Source organism: Ambystoma mexicanum, chromosome 3p, assembly GCF_040938575.1.
Source record: "Ambystoma mexicanum isolate Mex_15411 chromosome 3p, UKY_AmexF1_1, whole genome shotgun sequence".
Taxonomy (NCBI): domain Eukaryota; kingdom Metazoa; phylum Chordata; class Amphibia; order Caudata; family Ambystomatidae; genus Ambystoma; species Ambystoma mexicanum.
This window is the reverse complement of record NC_090925.1, coordinates 619605942-619625663: the sequence shown is the minus strand read 5'-3', so window position 1 is coordinate 619625663 and position 19722 is coordinate 619605942. Positions and strand designations below refer to the sequence as shown.

General features: G+C 50.8%; 1 protein-coding gene and 1 long non-coding RNA gene across 4 annotated transcripts in view; one reads left to right on the top strand and one right to left on the bottom strand.

Annotated features, from left to right (window-relative positions):
* Positions 1 to 19722, top strand: part of SH3PXD2B (SH3 and PX domains 2B) — a 495732-nt gene that overhangs the window by 451212 nt on the left and 24798 nt on the right. The window lies entirely within an intron of this gene.
* LOC138580663 (uncharacterized) lies at positions 1588 to 2686 on the bottom strand. The gene is made up of 2 exons (XR_011304315.1): positions 2152 to 2686; positions 1588 to 2048 (listed from the first exon to the last, which is right to left on the bottom strand). It is a non-coding gene; the product is annotated as an uncharacterized lncRNA (long non-coding RNA).

Below are 19722 nucleotides of genomic sequence, written 5' to 3'. Positions count from 1 at the left end.
GTATTGACTCCTCCCTCAGTAGCTTTCCCTTTAATGCAAGAAGGTAAGGGGCGCAAAAAAAAAAGGCTCTTGTCATGGAACGTCAACCGCCATCTTGGAATCTGGGCTAAAGGGAACGATAAATTGGCAATATGTCATGTCATAATCAAGGTCAGTTTAAGGGGAAGCTTTGGATTAATGCCTTTTTGGAATCTGCAGCCCCGTTGCAGTTAAGTAAATTGTCTTTCCTGGTTTAGCCTAGGATGTTGGGATTGCTGGTTGGCAGAGTGAACCGCTCTGCATATTCGTTGAGGCTGGAGTTGGGGCCCTTGATCTGGCCTAGGATCACGCAGCCTGAATGCCGTGCAGGTCTAATGTGGGTGCTGCTTAGCGGCCAGACCGCTCTCTGCTGTTTCGCTCCTGGTGAAGTTGCGGGTTTGCTCTTCCACTGATTGGCATACTGGATGCTGTAGTCCAACAGATCGGTCAGAGACTGGGTACCATTGTGGAGCCAGGCATGGAGCAAGAAAAGCTGGATCTTAAATCATGCAAGCGGGCACAAGTGAAGGGACAGGGGCCCTCCCAGTTCCTACAGCCCGCCTCCGGACCAGGATTGACTTTGGTGAAAATCCTGGTAGGCCTCCCACCCCAGGCTGAGGGAGACCCTATCCCCGCTTGACAGGGTCAGGTTTTACTCTGTAGTTCAAGGTCATCTGGACACCAAATGGACTTTCTGATAACCCTACATTTGAATATGCTTTACTCTCATTGTGTTGCTTTTTCTGCCTTTTCCCTTTATGGTTTCCATAAAACATTTTGGGAATTAGAAAATATTTTCCTTGTTTTTCAAAATACTTGCACTATTTTTTAAACTGTGTTCATTTGTGCACATCCCGAAATTTCTCTTGGAGTAAGCTTTAAAGTTGGCTAACGCTACATGCTTTCTTTGTGATTTCTAAACAGATTGTTTTGTGATGTTAACCGTGGCAAGTGCCAAGTCTTTATCAACTCTACTCTGTCGGCCTGCAGTGTAAAGTCCTCAAACAGATTTTCTGATACTTTTTGTTCTTCATTTAAAAATTATTTCTTGAAGCTTCTCTCCATTCTCCTAGAAAAATACTTGTTAGAGTATCCTGGACAAGGCATACCATCCATGCCGCACCATGGAAAGCCCAAGTATCACCACGGTTTGCTAACGAGCTTGAAATGCGGCGGGAGTCCACATTAATTCAGAGCAGTAAAACGACCTCAGAGTGCCTTTCTATCGCTTACCAGTACTATACATGCTGCAAATCCGTCTCTCTGACTTCCAGTGGCCAGCCCAGGTGCCTGGGCTCCTATTTAATCTCTCCAGGGAAAGGTGATCAACTAAACAACCTAAACTACCTATTGCTAGGCAGTAAGCCCAAATGCACTCCTACCGAATCTTCGTTCGGGAGTTAAATGTTGACTCTTAGTTGATCAATTGATACTCTCATGTGGAAAGAGTGTTAATTGAGTCTTGACTTTAACAAATTACAAAATAGAAAATACATAACATCAATAAAGGGTAAATCGGGCATGTAAGATCACTTATGTAACCAATTATACAGATCTGGTGCTGACCAATACTTTTTGATACTTTTTAATAGACCTCTCAAGGTCTGTTTTTTCAAACAAATGAACAATGTACAAAAGAATTATTCAGACAATGGTGAAGCATCCAGGAATTCTCATTCCAATTAACAAACAGAGTATATCCTGGTTTGTAAAGGTACATAAATGCAACAAAAGCAGAAAGCAAGTAGCTCAAAGCCTAGCATTATTATTCACATCCTGTAAATGTTCAAAGGGACATGTATACATTTCATTAACCAATTGTAAACCAGCGATATAAATTTAACAAACAGCAATAAGTTCACTCTTGGGGTTTTGTATTGTGAAGTAACACCATTCAGGGAAGCCCCTTTTAATAGGTGACATAGGTAACCAACGCGTTTCGGATCGAATGATCCATCTTCAGGGTGGGGACTTCACTGTTCCTGTATGTAGTAGGGTAGTGATTGTTAAATGCGTTCTAAAAGCCTTTCCTGCGGGGAATTCAAAAGAATAAACATTACCATTTAAGCTAATCAGTGAGGTTAACTGATATAATTTTGAACCGAAATAAGTAGAGAGGTAATGGGTACTAACCTCAATCTGAGGCTGATAAAGTTCCAATTCAGACCCAGTCAACAGCTGTAATGCGCCGGAGGCCGGGAAGTGACAGAATGCGGCCGGGACACCCTATAAGGAATAGTAACAGAGTAATGATCAGACCAAACAGTCGTGAGTCATCTAGATGGTCATAACAAAGTTTTCTCAACGAGCTATGTCTAAGCTATCCACCGAGGGGATAGAAACAGATATTAAATGTATATAGGAGCGCCAGCCTGGTATCTCGCTACGAGATGCATGAAGTTCAATGCATCACGCCAAGTGTAAAAAGGCGGGTGCAAAAAAGTGCAGACGCAGGTGCGCCGTCCAAACGGAGTCTAAAGACCTACCTAGGTTGCAGATAAACACCGAGTGAGCCGACCGCTGTAAGCGTAGCGGCTCCACTACGGTAGGCATTAGTTGTTGTCCCGGTAACCCCACGCATGCGCGTTGGGCCAGCCGGGAAATCCGCCATATTGGTGTGGGCCACTCATCGCAGAGAGAGGAGCTCCATAGAGTAATAGGTAAGAGCACCTTGGAATCAATGTAACCCATGTAGCGGGGTCTCTATATTAAATATGTAGAGGAAAGCACTCAAACAGAAATTGATTACTCTGGGATGCGAGTGGGGGCACCACCGCGAAACCAAAAGGATTCGCGGGGTGCCCCCATCTCGCATCAATATAAATGACAATTCCATGGGGGGGTATCTCAGGTGGCCGCATCTCTGTACTAAAAAGAGGTATTGAACTGGCGAGTCAAGCCAATATAGCTATGTGCATTCCTAATCTACTAATCACCAAGTGACAAAGTCATAGAGTAAATGTATCGACAAGTCCATGGTGACGAATCGAGTGGACAAAGAGGGGAATATGTGATATCACACAATCTAGTTGTTAAGGACACAGGCTCTAGGTATTTGAGAACGAAAACCTAATAAGGAATATAGAGAGTGGAAATATGAGCTCAGAGTCACAATGGCGTGGGGACAACCCTATTTACCGCTTGGGGTGAGGCATTGTAGTCCATGAAACAATCATATGTCAGTTACCCTTGCAGCTGGGCGGACATTGTGGCGATTCAGGCTAATTTATACAAAGCACATTAAATCAAATTCAACATTCATCCCCCGAGGGTGCAGTGAGTCTCGGAAAGCGAAAACAAGATGGACTGAGCATAAGTCCAATATTCGGAACAAGAGTCCCAAATCACCTGTTTCATTGCACTTTACAGAGGCACGCCACACGGTGGCGCAGTTAAAATGTGTTATTTTAGAACAAGTGACATCAGGTACCAGGGGGGGAGATATACAACGGAAATTAGCACAACGTGAAATACTATGGATTGATCTTCTAGACTCACTGCACCCTCGGGGGATGAATGTTGAATTTGATTTAATGTGCTTTGTGAGAGTATCAATTGATCAACTAAGAGTCAACATTTAACTCCATTTAACAACATTTAACTCCCGAACGAAGATTCGGTAGGAGTGCATTTGGGCTTACTGCCTAGCAATAGGTAGTTTAGGTTGTTTAGATATTTTGTCCCAAGTGGTCTTGTGACGTTAGCCCGCCTGCACCTGAAATTTCACCATAAAATTCATTGACATTATTTCTTTATTTAATAGTGTGAACTAACACCTTTGGTGTGCTTCTACTCCACATCAATTATCCTGATTTACATTAGCTGTGCATTCCCACCCCATAGTTCTAAAGGTGATCAACTAGCCATCCTGGTACCCAGTGCACGGTTAGTATAGCGCGGTGGCAACGCGCTCGTCTTGGAAGCAAGACGAGGCAGAGCAGCACAGGTTCGAACCTCGGGTCCCTGATTAGACACCTCTTCGATATTACGCACGTTATAAAAAAAAAACGATTTGAAATGCTCCTCGTATTCTATTTTTGGAGAGTGCTCACCCTTGGAGACAAAGTCATTCTGCCATGTTCAAATGCACACCCCGAGTACTCCGAGCAGGCATGCGCAATTTGTGAGTGTGGCACTTCTGTTTTTGGCAACCGTTATAAACGTGTGGAAAGATTCTTTACAGCTTATGACAGGTCGCCCTCGGAGAACACGCGCTCCCTCAACCCTGGGGCGGATCTGCATCCTGTTAGTATTTAATGACGGGCCTTGTCATGCAAGAACATATTGGTTTGTAAAAGAAATGGTTTGGGTATGTCTTGCACCAGGTTATATATGTCCCAAAAATAATGCCTCCATTATAAGCAGAAATGCCTGAGGCAGTGAGCAAAACAAGGGGATCATGGCAGCCTCTCTGAGGATGAGGCGGCCAGGGAACGCGCGCCTGAAAAGCACTTTCCTCAATAACGTCCAGTATTGGAAACATTGGAATTGAGGGGAGACTGAAGACTGGAATCGTCAAGTCTTTCTGTCCATCTCCAGTTTCAAGTGTCCCTTCAATGCACAAAGCTTCGATGTACTCTTGTGCTTTGAGATTGGAGGCGCCGGTCAAGCAAGCTTGGAGTCAGTTTCAAACAGTCTGGCCCGGCTCCAGTGCTTTAAGTGGCCTGACAAATCGAGCCAGAGCGGTTAGTGGTGGCAAGGGGGGTGGAGTGCGGGTGGGGGAGGGTAGAGGGGCGAAAAGGGGCATGGCCTGCAAGTGGAATGGGAGGGTGGGTGGGGGAAATCGGCGGCATAATTAAAAGGCAACGCTTGGCTCTGCTGAATGCCTCCTGTTAGGCCATGCCCTATATGGGCGTGGCCTGGCCTCACGTGAGTCATTCAAATCGGGTAAGTGGTGCCACCTAAATGTAGCACCACACCTCCCTGCCTGGTACCACTTTGCATCGATCAGCACCTCCGCAGCTGGGGCGCGAGGCTGATGATCCCAGCATTTCTAATGAAAGGGGTGCCTTGCAGGAGGCCTGTGCCACAGTGAAAAGGCAGGCATGGCTTGTTTTCTAAAACCTGAAGCTCTCGCATATACATGAGAGCTTCAGGCTTTAGGGGGTAAAAAAGCCTTTGCTTCTAGCGGGAGGAGGTTAGCAGAGGACATCAGGGAGCCCTGACACAGGCCCGTCTGAGACAGTTGTTGGAGCCTGTCTGGGCGCTGCCACGACTACCCCCGGCATCCTTAAAGCCCTGCTCGGCTCCAAGTCTTGTGTGACTGGAGAGCCATCCTAGTGCTGTAGCAAGAATATAGTGTCCTAACCCCACTCCACCCTCTCCTCTCGTGGCCCCTCAGCTGTACAGTGCTTTGCCAGTAGCTCAAATCCCTCCAAGGTCGTTAAGCTGTCCAATTCCTAATGAGGTTCAGCTGACCATTGACTCCAGTAAACCTCATTTAGTAGGTTGGATCAGCATTTTGAACCTCCACACGGCTGGAGGCTTCCATCGTCCCCCACCGGGGCCCCAGGTACTTTTATTTTATTTTTTCTGGTTTTTTTTCCCCCCTTCCCCTCTCTTCCGCCCTCCCAACCGCACTTACCTTCTTTTTTTTTTCAGAAGCGGACAAACTGGAAACGCTTCAGTTTCCAGTGCATCCGCTCCCGATGGCCGCCATGGAAAGGGAAAACGGACTCTGTTTTCCCTTTCCCGGCGGCCATTTTCTTTGTCGTTTTTTTTTTCTTTTTCTCCCGAAACACTGCAGCGTTTCGGGACAGAAAAAAAGGTTTTAGTGCCCCGGTCATGCAGTTTTTGCGGGCAGGGGTACTAATAGCTATATGCCCCGAGCGGCGGGGGCATTACCTGATTCGTTAATGCCCCTCCCCCCCCGCTCGGGGAATATTGCTTTAATGTATACTTTTTGGACAGCCATGCAATAGAAACACCTTTGAAGATACTCTAGAAAACAAACACGTTATATATACATTTTAATTTCTGCCAGCACTTAGGAATGTCCAGGAGCCCGTCTTTAAATTGAGTTTTCTAGAATGCTGTTCGGAATACTAACATGTCTATTGAGTAAAAGAGAGGCGTTAATTTATCAACAAATGAGAAATGGAGAGATTTCGATAGGCTGGGACGTTTCGATTTAGTTTTGTTTTATTAAAAATGAAAGCTTTATCCTGAATCCTCATTCACATTTCACACTATATTTTAGCTTTGTATGTGGGTTTGGAGTGCAATCAATGGCATGAGGTTGGCGCATACGTTATGATCGTGCTTTAGGGGACATTGCGCCTGGGTCCTGTTGGGGGCTGTCCCGGATCACCGGGCAGCCCCGTACTCGGTCGGGTAGCACCCGACGACACTCGCTGCAGTGCGGCGATCACGCCGCTTGATGAAGGGTGGGGGGTTCATCCCACCCGCTCCGGGACACCGGAGCTCCACACACGTGGCCAGGTCCACCTGGCCACCGCGGCCCCGGCTCTGGGGGCACCCAGGCCGGGGTCGCACCCCAACCCGCCTCACATGGTTGGGGGACCCACAGGGACGGCGTTGCCCGGCAGGGGCACCGTCCGGACGGCGTTGCCCGGCAGGGGCACCGTCCTCCAGCTGGGCCCCGACCTTGGGCCCAGCACACGTGGCGAGGCACCCCCCCCAGGCACCAACACAACACACCACGCGGAGTCAGGTTCACTCGTGACTGCCGAGCCGGAAGCGGCTCGGACCTTTTATTAGGTTGGTCACATGGGTAACCATGTGACCACATAACTCCATGGAACGTACCATGGCCCCTCACAGGGGTGCCATGCAACACTCCTCCTTTTTCATAACACAATGCAAAAACTCCAAAATTCCACCACGACTACCACTACTACTACTGGAGCCACTCTGCTACTTTACACACCCTTTATGAACGGCACCAGTGAGGGCTACTGGCACCACATAAAGCACTCGGAGCCTACAGGTGCGCACCACACAGCATTGCCCACTAACTGGACCATTTTAAGCAAGTCCATGTCTGCCGGCTCACAGTCTTCCGGGGAATGTCACTTATGATGTCCATCTTCAGTATGGAGTCGCCGGAAACCAGCTCGCACCCTCACCAGAGTTCATTTAGGACAGTTACTACACAATTACACAAAACACCGGCAAAGCCGCACCTGGGGAGGCCCAGGGGCCACATCGGCTAAGTCCACTTGCACGGAGAGGAGATCGTGGCAGGGTGGCAGAAAAACCCTGTTCCTCCTTGCAGGGGCCTGGGGGCCTGCATTCTCGTTTCCCCTTTTCTTTGCACGGCAGGCCCATGCTCTTGAAGGGCACTGCCGCATGCTTTCCTCCAGTTGGGGGGGCAGACAGCCCACCTCACGGTGCTGCGACGCCGCAGGATCACCCCACACGGGGCGGGCAGCTTCCTTGCGAGCCCAGCTGGTGTTGGGCCCGCTGCCTTTTTTTTTTTTCCGGCGGCGATGTTTGCCGCGGCCTGCGGGTGGGGGGGGGGCAGGCAGCTCTCCGCCCGCTCCTCGGGGCGAGCACTCTATTGTGCTTGCGAGCCCAGCTGGTGCTGGGCCCGCCTCCTTCGTTCCTTTTTTTTTTTTTTTTCCACGCGGGCCCAGCTGGTTTTGGGCCCGCCTCATGTCTCCCTCTACCGCGGGCCGATGGGGGCAGCCACGCTGTGGTGGGCGGCCAGCTGGCATGCTGGGGGAGGGGCCGCTCACCTCTCCATCCGGCCCACCGCGTGTGCTAGTCCTCGCTGCCTCCGCCAGCCCGGTGCGGCCGACGCCGCTAGCAATTCCCTTCCCGATGGTGGTGGGGGAAGGGCGCAGTCACCCACGCGGCCGATGCCGCGAACATCTTCCGTCTCCCTCAGGGGACGGGCGGGCCGCTCGCCCACCCTGATATCCTTGCGGGCCCCGCTGGTGTTGGGCCCGCCTCCTTCATGCGGCGTCCCTCGCCGCTCCCATTTCGGCCCGCGGATCGCGGGCGTGGCGTCGCCTCCTCACTGTGGCCGACGCCGCAGATCGTACCTCCCCCAGATGGGAGGGGGGGCAGCCCGCGCGGCCACCGCCGCACCCATCTGCATTGTGGGCCCAGTTGATGATGGGCCCACCCGTGCACTCGATCCTCGGGGCACGCAGGGCCGACCTCGTCGCCATTGTTGGGGGCTGTCCCGGATCACCGGGCAGCCCCGTACTCGGTCGGGTAGCACCCGACGACACTCGCTGCAGTGCGGCGATCACGCCGCTTGATGAAGGGTGGGGGGTTCATCCCACCCGCTCCGGGACACCGGAGCTCCACACACGTGGCCAGGTCCACCTGGCCACCGCGGCCCCGGCTCTGGGGGCACCCAGGCCGGGGTCGCACCCCAACCCGCCTCACATGGTTGGGGGACCCACAGGGACGGCGTTGCCCGGCAGGGGCACCGTCCGGACGGCGTTGCCCGGCAGGGGCACCGTCCTCCAGCTGGGCCCCGACCTTGGGCCCAGCACACGTGGCGAGGCACCCCCCCAGGCACCAACACAACACACCACGCGGAGTCAGGTTCACTCGTGACTGCCGAGCCGGAAGCGGCTCGGACCTTTTATTAGGTTGGTCACATGGGTAACCATGTGACCACATAACTCCATGGAACGTACCATGGCCCCTCACAGGGGTGCCATGCAACAGGTCCTACCCTTAGTGCAGCTGGAGGGTGGGCACAGCATAACGTTTAGATCCCACTTCCTTAATGTGTTTCGCATTCGCTTAAGCTGCAGGACTTTGTTTTTGCCTTGACGCAGGAGCTATAATCCTGCCTGAAATTGACTTGCACTTCCCTAGCCTTTCACACATAGTGGCTTGTTGGCTATGCCCCACAACTTCCTGATTGGACAGTCTTTGTTTCTTTTATGCTTGTTTGAAATAAGTATCCATTCTTGGAGCCCTGGCCGCCATAGGCAAAGCGCAAGCCGCCTGCTTCCTGCCCCGTCAGCAGGGATCGCAGCCAGACCTGGCCTCTGATGTGGTGGCGGAGACTGCGGGCGACCAAGAACCTTCTGGAATGCAGCCTGGGGAAGGCCACGGCTTGTTCTTTTTCATATAGATAAACTTGCAGTCAGCCCACAGTGCTGACACAAGCACAAACTGTAAATATCTGCATGGCCGTCCTGATGGAAAGCATGTGTGTGGAGTTGGAAGGCAGCGGCACAGCTGAAGGATAAGGATGTTGTTTTAATAAACTGACTTCATTGCAGCTGGCCATGAGTGACCCTTTGCCTGGGCAGTCTGCTTGTCTCAGCACTGGTGGTTACTGGGGCAACTGGCAATTGTTGGTGGGATACATTCATTCAGGGCCGGCCTTAGCCGCAGCAGCGCCCCAGGCTGTTCAAAAATAAATGTGGAGCCCCTGGTGAATGGGGTTTGGGGAGTGAGGGGGGCGGGGTAATTCTTTCCGGCGCCTGGCAGGGAGTTAATCACTGGAATAGGGCACTCATGCTAGTGCTTGAGCGCCCTATTCCAATGAAAACCACCTTGCACCTGCGTCGGAGCGGGGAGGTAGCCATCTCAATAGAGTGCTGATGCAAAGCATCAACACCCCACAACACCCTATTGTTGTTAAATGCGCACGCAGGGCGAATTTTAAAAACAAAAGGGCACCTGCTCTCACTACTTCAGCTCAGGGAGCCCTTGAAAGACTCCCCCAAGCTGAGGTGGCGGGGGGCTAATGGTGCCCTGGGCGGTAGCCCGGCCCACTCTGCCTGAAAGCTGGCCCTGCATTCATTTCTCCACAGCCAGCGCCTGTCCATTGTTTCACATTTCTATAGCGCTAGACTCCTAAGCACTTTCGGCCCATTTCCCAATAACGAATGCAAATGAATAAAGCACGGAGGGTGTGCTTTGTTGGCATAGGCATTAGAAATGCACAGATAACCTTGTTCTAAAAGGTGATCTATGCATCTGGGGAGGCGGGGGTCTGGGCAGCAGGGTGGACTGCAGCACAAAAGCCCCTTTCCATTCATTAATATTGAAGCAAACTCCTGCCCCAAATGTATGACTGGCTCCAGCAACCACGTGGCTGCTGGTAGTGCATTTCACAGAACCGCCCCTTAAAGTGACAGTCGCTGTGAAATGCAAAAGAAATAATAATAGTGTGTGTCCCTATTTGAAGGAAAGAAATGTAAGTGGAACAGCAGCGCTTCCTTCAACGCAGGGAAATGCCTTTTGTTTTCTGCGCATCCCATTGTTGAATTCATGATGTGCTTTAACATGCTTACAAATGGGCCCTGCTAATTTCCTATCTGATCTTTCCACTCTGGGGTCCAATGTGCAGTTAAAATCCCCCCCCCATATGATCGCCCCTCCTAGGTGCGGGCTTACTTTGCAATACAGGGCCTTGAAGTAGGCCACTGTGTCCTCATTTGGGGTGTCTGTATTGATTATTCACAACTGTTTTCTAGCATTCCCCGTATCACCACCATTCTCCCATCTGGCTCAGCTGTGTACTACAATAGCTTGAAGGGTACGTGTGGCGCGATCCAAGTGATTACCCCCCCCCCTAGCGTATGCCGAATACGTTGCTCCAGTAGTGGTTCCCTTCCATTTTTTTCTTTATTAGCTCTTGTTTTTCTTTTGTGAGGTGAGTTTCCTGTAATAAGAATGTATATTTTTTGTCTCCTCGGGTACATCATGATCGTGTTCCTTTTCAAGTAGCTATTAAGTCTCTGACATTCCAGGTTGCAATCCTAAGGTCTCCCATCTTCATCCGTATTCCTTCCCGCCTCTGTCCTCCCTTGTCCTCTGCCTGATACGCGGCGGCTCATGGATGTAAGCTTGTTCTCCAACAGTGAACACTATAATCCCCCCCAACTCCCCCATTACAAACTAACCCTTGCACATTTAACTCCCTCTCCCCCCCATTACCCCCACTCCATCCTCCTCTAACTGAAACTGCCCCCCCCTTAGCCCCAACTGATGCCCAGCTCCATCCCTAGATCTCGGGCTACCCCGCATCTAGCCCTTTTCTTGGCTGTTGCCTGTACTCTGGACTCAGCGGGGGGCATCACCCTACTGGCGATTCAACTATTCTAAATACTGGGGGTAGGCTGTGCTCCGCCTATGTCTTTCCCATTAGACTATGGTATGCCGCTTATTTTCTATGCCTGACTGGCGTCACACATCTCTATATTCCAGTCCAAATTAGTCCACATATTGAGTTTACACATACACTAGTATCTACACCTACTGACATGCCCCATGCAACTCCTCTGGGTACCTTTTTATTACAGTCGCCCTTAATCTTAGCAGTCAATAATGCGGCATTAGTTCACTTATCCTGTACGCCTCGTTCCGGTCCGACCGCATCTTCGGGGCAACCCTGGGCGTTCAACCAGTTCGTGGCCTCCTCTGGCTCCTCGAAAAAAATATGCCCTGCCCTTGTGTAGGACCTTTTAGCTTTGCTGGGTACAACAGCATATATTTGAAGCCTGCTGCTCTCAATCATCTCTTCACTGCCACGTAGCTGAATCGTTGTCTCTGCACCAGCATAGTGTAATCCGGGTATACGGTGACAGTCGCTGACGCCTGGGTTATCGTACCTCCCTTCTGAAAATATTGTGGCTTCCTCGTTAGGGCCCTATGTGTCCGTTCTATCGCAAATCCCTGGGAGAGCTTCCCGGCTCCTATTTCCTGGATCAGCATATTTTACACATATTCTGTGGGGTCCATGCCCTCTTCCCCTTTGGGCAGCCCTACCACGCGGATGTTGCGTCTCGCTCGCCCTTCTGCCTCCTCCGCTCGGTTTTCCAGGTTGCGCACTTGTTTCAATATGTCGATCTCCTTGGCTTTGGCAGTGCTGACTTCTGTATTTGTTTTCACCGCACTTTTCAGTCCGCTTGTATGTTCTGCCAGTGCCCTCACATCCTGTGTCAGGAGGTTGACATCCACGCCCACCGCATCTATCTTGAACTCCAGGGCCGCTTTCAGTTCCGCTATCGTGGTACCCCACCAGGATTTCAACTCTGTTATGGCCTCTAGTATTAGGTGGACTTCCCGTGGCATGGTCGCGTGTCTTGTGGACAGGTTTTAGCCTGTGCGAGTGTATTCGGAGATTGCGGTGGTTTGGCAAAAATGTCCATTGTTGGCTGTTTACCTTTGCCTCCCTTGAGAGCCATTGTCCCTATCGTTGCTAGCCAGCTTGTTTGCTTCTCGGGGTCGCATGCCGATTCTACGTTGAGGTTATGTTGGGTTCCTACCCCCTGTCAGTGGGCGTGTGAGACCTCCGGTAGCACAATGTCCTATATGGTATTCTTCAAGGGGGAGGGGTCCACTCTGCACAGGGGTCCACGTCTCTCTTCAGTGGTCTACTGGTCCATGCAGCTGTGTATTCACTAGTGGGGGGGGGGGCTCCTGTTCTTTTATTGACCATTTCCTTTCCGTTGCCCCAGTAGTAATGGGGCACTGCTCATATGCACTTCTCTGAGCTTGTGCGTGTCCTGGCAGTGCTGTCGGTCCAACGAGGCCCAGATAGGCCTGATTGGGCGGGGTGCTCCTGTATCTGCCGTACCATGTCTTGGCCTAGTCCCTGGCCCGGTGCTTGTAGGGCTCACTTGCTGGTGCTTCATGTTCAGTCTCAAGGGCTTGGTCGTACCTTGTTTGTTGAGACAAGCCTCGGGCCTGAACTTGGTGGTGCTCACCTGCGGGCCACCTTTAACGTGCACAAAGCCCCCTGCAGTGTCAATCACTCCCCTCTGGGTAACGATTCATTCAGTTTACATCACCGTTCTTGTGCTGCCTTGGCTTCTGGCTGGTATGTCAACAGCCCACAGAATGGTGATTCCAGGCGCTTCTGTCCAGTGCTAATGTGCCTCAGCACTGGTTGGCGCTATCCTGCGTCTGTTCTGTTAGGGTGCTCTTCGCAGCACATCCCCAGCATCCGCTGGTCCCTTCTCACCATCTGTGGATTCCGATGTGCCCGTGTCCCCAGTACTCCCTACGTGCCATGGCAGGCTTCCTGCAGGGCTGCCTTGTCGTACAACATGTGTCAGTGCTTGGTTCCAAGGCACCGCACAGTTTCGTTCAGACGCGCTTCAAACACGCAACAAAGTGTCCCATGGGCCTTCAGCGTGAATGTTCCTTGGAGTCAGTCTGTCCTTCCCTTTGTGGGTACAGCAGTGTCCCAGCAGCTGGCTCCTACTGCTCTGCAGTATGTTGCTGCTTCAACGAGGGGCCCGTTCAGTTTCACCACGTCCTCCTTTGTTTAGGGGTCCACCATTTTATCTTGACGCCGCTGGGCCGTTCCGCTTTTCACATCCTCCTAACTTCCACACTCGCGTTTTTTCTCGAGCCGGCCCGCTATCGGCAGGAACTTCACATGTTCTATCAGCTGGTGGCAATATCCAATTTCATAACGCTGTGGTTATTGTTTCTTTGTTGCAGACAGAGCACACGAAGTATCCCCTTGGGCTATTCAGCACATTTGCTCGTTGAGGCAGTCCGCTCCTTCCTCCGTGGGCACAGCGATGTCCCTGCAGCCAGCTTCTTCTGCTCTAGGGCAAGTCGCATCTTCAGCGGCTATCACGTCCCGTTTCACCCCGTCCTTTGTTCAGGGGTCCGCCATCTTGTCCTCATATCACTGGACCCTTCTGCATTTTGGGTCTGACTATCTTCAGTGAATTTGCTTCTTTTTGAGCAGGTAGGCTTCTCGGCAGGTGCTCTGCATATTCCGACATCTGTCATGCAGGATTTGGCTTCCAAGCGCTATTTTAATGCATTGCGTGCATCAGGATCCCCTCAGGATCAAACTGAGCTCACTTGCAACACAGCCTACTCCATGGCTGCCAAGCCACGCCCCCACAAATGGGCCCTGCTGTGTGGAAATGTGCAAATGGAGTAATAGAAGGAACTTAAATATGCACATCTGATATGCGCACATGCAGATTTCCTTTCAGAATACGGTGCATCTTTTTTGGCACACATGAGATGCACTAATACAGAACATCACATCATTTTCAACAAAAATCTTTAGTGGGAAATTGCCTCTTTATATATTCAGCAATATACAGTAACGTAATCGGAGCAATTATTGCAAGTGTTGAAATAGACAACATAGAGCAAAGGTTTTTGCTGATGCGGATTAAGATACTACATTTGTCTCCGATGTTTTACTCTATGCTTGTGATCTTGGGCACATTAACCTCTGGCAACAGTGTGCTAGCTTGCCTTTTGCAATAGAGTTATGAAGCAATATAAATCTCTTTGGTGTAGGATATTGGTATGTGTGCACCCCCACTCCCGCCCCCCCACCCACTCCCATGTGTACATCTCTGCGTCGAATAAATAGAACACACAAATGTGTAACTACTTTAATGTGGGTGTGTTCTCCATGGGATCAATAAAGAACCCAGAAATCCGTAAAGGGTTGTCCACAGGGACCGTGAGTACCAAAGGAGCTTGCTACATGTGAGCGCACAGGGTCTGCAGGCGTGCACAACCTGCCCTTCCAGGACCGCTAACCAGTACATCCTGCAGCTCAACCGAGCAAAAAACCTTCGTCCTTGACCCGTCCTTCGGGGGTGCACCATGTGCGCCCTCACACACATGCTCCCACTTGCTCAGATTCTTCCTGGTACACCCCAAAGCCATAGGATGAAGTGACTTGGACATGGAGGTTCTGCAGGGCGCCCCCTCGAACTCCCGCCTCCAAGAGAATGTCCCTGGCTCTAGAGCACCCTCATCCATAACCTTCCACTCCGCGATCTCCCTAGCTTTGCAGGCAGACTGGGACTTGAAGATGCCCTCTAGTTGGGACAGCTGGAGCATGGCGCTGCCCCTGTTATCCCCAGTGGGCAGACTAGGTGTCAGAAGCTGTGATGGTTTCCTGATGTGGCTGCCTTACTTCCCCAGGGTTCTGGCTAAGAACCTTGGGTCCTTATACACCACTCCCCTGCAGGCCCACCTAGGCTCTCACTACTCGCCGAACCTGATCCGCAAGTCTTGTGTCCCACACAAGGTCCTCACTGGCCAGGGACTGAACTCCTGAGCTTGCTGGTCTTTTTTATTTATTGAACATTTGTATCGCGCCTATACATCAAGAAGTGTTTCCAGGCGCCACAAGACCAAACGGTGGGGCGGTAGAGGAGAAAGAACAAAAATGGTCCTACTGGGCCTTGTGACATTTGGATCATGCAAGTGCAGTGACAAGAAGTGCAAGGGGAGGGGGCAGGGCAGGTCAGGGCGGAAGGGATGGGATAAGGGAAGGGGGAAGGAAGGGGGCCCCAGGGGCTGGGCAAGTGCTAAGGGTAGCCCAGAAGGGCAAGCTCCTGGGAAACAAGGGGTAAGCAATGGTCTAAGTGGGCGGGAGCGGTGCTCTTCTATTTTTTTAAATTATGCTTTTCTATTCCTATAATTTTATTTTAAAAAGAAACCATTCCGGAATGGTTTTGTTTTAAAATAAGTGTAGGAAGAAGTTGAAACTTGCACTGCACTAACATTCCCTTAAACAGCAGGCACATTTTTTTAGGAATAAAGTAAAAGGAATTCTGCACACATCAGTTACTGCGCCACAAAGGTGTTCAAGTACCAAGCCAAACTGCGTTTCTCATTTGTTGCATAAATTTAATGGTGGCCCATAACGATGTGAGTCATAAAAAAAGCTCCCCAAGTCTCACATTTATTTAGGGGTTTGTATGATGCGTGGCGATGGGGTTTGTGGGGTGCGGTGACAGGCCAGCAGAGAACATAGTTCCACTACTTCTTTTCGTACACTTTGACCACTAGGATCAACTAGTGCGAGGACAGGAGTGGACCAGACTCAGTGGCTAGTCGGGGAAGAGTGCCCGAGGGCAAGTGCTGGTTGTAAGGGTGCTGGGGTCGACTGAGCAAGAAGGGCCTGGCCCCTGTGAGACTCGGGACCAGGCAACCAGTTGCAGCACCTGGGGGGACATTACCAAGGGAGGGGGGGAGGGAAAGAAAAGGATCGTCTTGAGAAGCTTCTCTGCCATTGTGGTGCTCCAACTGGACATACTGCCCCTTTAGCCCACCTCTCAGGCAACCATGGTTAGGCATTGCCCATCCTGATCGGACTGCCCGAATTGAGACCCTTTTCCCCCACCCCACCAGGTGCCATGAAGCCTTAACGCAAGTAGCCGCGCATCACGCAGATGTCCACTTGCTTGGAGCAGTGTGGCTTGAGCTTGTCCCATGTGTGCACACTAGGAGAATCCAGCCACAGTGGTCTGTCAACCTGCAGAGCCTTGTTGGCTGGTAGCTGGGAACCAGGGCCATGTACCTGCACTGGAGCTTTAGGTCTGGACCAGCCAATCGGGGAGCAAAGTATTCTCCAGGATTTCTTGGTCAGTTCATGAAAATCTTGAAATTGGAAGTGCGTGCCCGTTTATTTTATTTTTACATTTCTTAAGTGCACCAAAACCGTCCGTTAGTCATCAAGGGGCTGTTACAACCAGTTACACTGAAATAATGAAAAAGACGCAGCATACATCGACTGTTGTATTTGTATATAGATGTATTGGTTATATGTGAAAATGTCCCCAGGAAAATATAGTCTGCAAACACTTGTTTTATAAAATGTAGGCAAATCAATTCAAAGTGTGAAAATGTTGCCAATAATAAGGTCGCCAAAAAAGCTATTTTTAAATGCACAACAGTACGAGACTATAACCCCAAATATGACCTGAACCTCTAACGAAACACCCACAATCACCCTAACTCATACCTAAACCTTCCCCCCCTTAACTCCCTATCCCTACCCGAACTCTTAGAACACAAAACTCTTCAGCACGCTAATGCATTCTATGTAAATGTTACTAAATACAAACTAAATGGTGAACTTGGCTCCAACCCCATCACTAGCTCGCCACAAATTGCATAGCCCTTGCCCTAATCCAAACCCTTGCTCCAAATCTGAATGTAGCCATACCCTAACTGCAACTCTACCACTTGCACTAATGCTTTCTGCACCCTAACCAATAGCTTTACCCCCAACTGCTATCCTACGTCACCAATCCTCTCCAACCTCCCCAGCCCTTTCTTTAACACTTACCCAAACCATTACTCTAGTAGCCCTAACCTTACCATAGTCCCTACCCTAAAACCTATACTAGCGTAACGACTAATCCAACCCCAACATCTTTACTCTAACCCAGATCCTTACCCTATCCTAGCCCTAAACCAGGCAATCACAACCCCACTAACCCTCCCCAATCTTAACAAGTACCCTAGCCACACTACATTTTTGCCAACTGAATTGACTACATTTTGCTTGACAACTTTTTCACTGCAGAGGTATGACTCCATGACTTTTTCACGGACTTCATTCTCACTGGATATCGAGTTCTTGTATAGCGCTTAGAGCCACCATTTAGGCCACTTCAAAGCACTGTGCAAAAGGAGAAAGGAAACGTGGGAGGAGGGGAGTACAAGTGCAGGAAGAGGTTGGAAGAGAAATCTACGGGCTACTGTAAGAAGAATTAGAAAAGAGAATTCAAGCTTGGAGAAGGAGCACGGTAATGATGGGGATGGAAGAGAGATTCTGGCCACACTGTCCTCCCTCTTCCCCCAACGCAAGGGTCTGTAACCTGTGGTTTTGTAGATATGTTGTATTCACTGCACCACTGACTATGCTGGCAAGGGCTGATGAGAGTTGTAGTCCCGAGCATCTGTTCAGGCAAAGTTTCAGAGTCTCTGCAGCAAATGATAATTATTATAATAGTTTTTTTATACCGTGCTTAATACCGTAGAGGTTTCTAAGCGCGGACCTGGGATTCGAACCTGTGTTGCTCTGCATAGTCTTGCTTCCAGGACGAGCGCGTTTCACCCGAGCTATCGTCCCGGCAAAGTCTTTTCTATTCATGGCCTCTCGCCCCGATTGGTGCATAGATCTTGGAGTCCCAGATCCACCACAGTGAGACGGAGGGCGAGGGGAGGGCACTACCAGGTGTCCACCCCTTCATTTCCCCCCCACACAGATGGGGCTTCTTGTACAACATAGAACTCAAGGTTTGATGGAGGTCAGCCGGGGGTTGCATTAGTGACTGGCTAATGAAGCCCCTGCCGTGTAGAGGGCTTTACGCTGTGCAGTTTGTGGCCGCATTTAATGTTTAGAAGACGGCAAAAGATCCATTGGACAGTTTCCGAATTGACAACCGGAGGGTTGTGTGCAAGTTTAGCCTGTGCCGAGCTCTTTCTATCCCGACTTGCATTTTTGAAGAAACAAGGCGCACTGGTGCCCACTAGTGGACAGTCAGAAGTGTTGCAACTATTTTGTATTAACATATCCTGGAATATGCGAGGACCAATGGGAATGATCAGGAAGGGAGCAAAGCACGGAGAGCCCATTTTATGCAAGTGAGAAAGTCAGGATTAGATTGTGAGCAGGCTCACCCTATGGTTCCATGTCTCTCCTGCAACCTTACTGTCAGACTTTCCTTTTACAAAGTAATGAATTCTGATGGCTGTAGTTCTCTGGTCCAATTGAACAAATTACGCCGAAGTAGCGAATTATATTTGCTTCTGTTGGAATGCCAGGACTGCAATACTCGCTTCCCAGTAACTGAGCCCGATTTCGTCCCTGGCAGCAAGGAACGTTTTTGAGGAAGAGAATTGGAGAGCGGGAGCAGCCCAACGAATGAGCGGACGTACTGTTCAGTTTTATACTGTGCTCTGCTGTCAGTGTCGTTTGCAGTGGCGGCTGCTATCATGGGGCGGCCGGGCGCCGCCCCCCCCGAAAAGAAAGAGGAAGCTAAAAGAGATTCAATCAGAGAACTTCTCCGATTGAATCTCTTTTAGCTTAGAAAATGTCTGCATTTCCTTTGCCAACAGCGCGGGGGCGCTGTGGCAAGGTAATCGTGTAACAGGCGGGGGCCCGGTTTAACAGCGGGGCGCGTCCCAATTTAGTTTATTTTTTTCTATAGTAGAGTGCGTGGAGCTCCTAGCCCCACGCACTCTACGTAGCCCCTTTAATTGGAAGCCTGGCGGGGCGCTTCAGGGGTGGCCCCGCCAGTATAAAATGTGCGCAAACAGCGCACTTAAATTCTGATTCCCTCCCCTGCCATGGATACAGTAATGTCATTGGCTGGCAAACAGCCAATGACATTACTGTATCTATGATGACTCACTGGCGGCGCAGGGTGTGTACGTGCGCCTGCGCCGCCTTCACACGTCTGTTGACTGTTTCTTTTTCTCCGACATCGAGTGAGAGGAGTGAACAACACACCAAACACGAGTGCTGCTGCAGCGGCGCCGTGGTAAGTACCCCATGATCCGGCCATCCCCATGTTTGTTTAACTTTTATTCTTCTCTGTTTGGGACCGGGGACTGGGGAGTGTTACTTACACTCCCCTCCCTGGGCCCAAACTATGTGGTCCACCACGGCCCAGGCCCAGTCAACACTGAACGACGTGTAGGCCTTGGCCTACACGTCGTTCAGTGTTGCTGCCGAGCTGTGAGCCTTGGTGGTAGCGGGCCACCCGCTACCACCAAGGCGAGGGCCGCCTGGGCCTATTTGTTTTAACCCGTCCCCGGTCCGTGCCCCAAGGGCCTTGCCTTGGGCCATGCCAGCCGGACCGGTGCGCAAGGCCCAGGGCAGGCACTGGCAGGCGTGCATGGTCGCGGACCGCGGCTGCTCCGTGTTGTCCTGCTTCCAACTTCGTGCAGCTGTCCTTGCTGCTGTCGCCGTCAGATAGAGTGGAGAAAAAATGAGTAGGGCAACCTTGCCCCTGCAAGATAAAG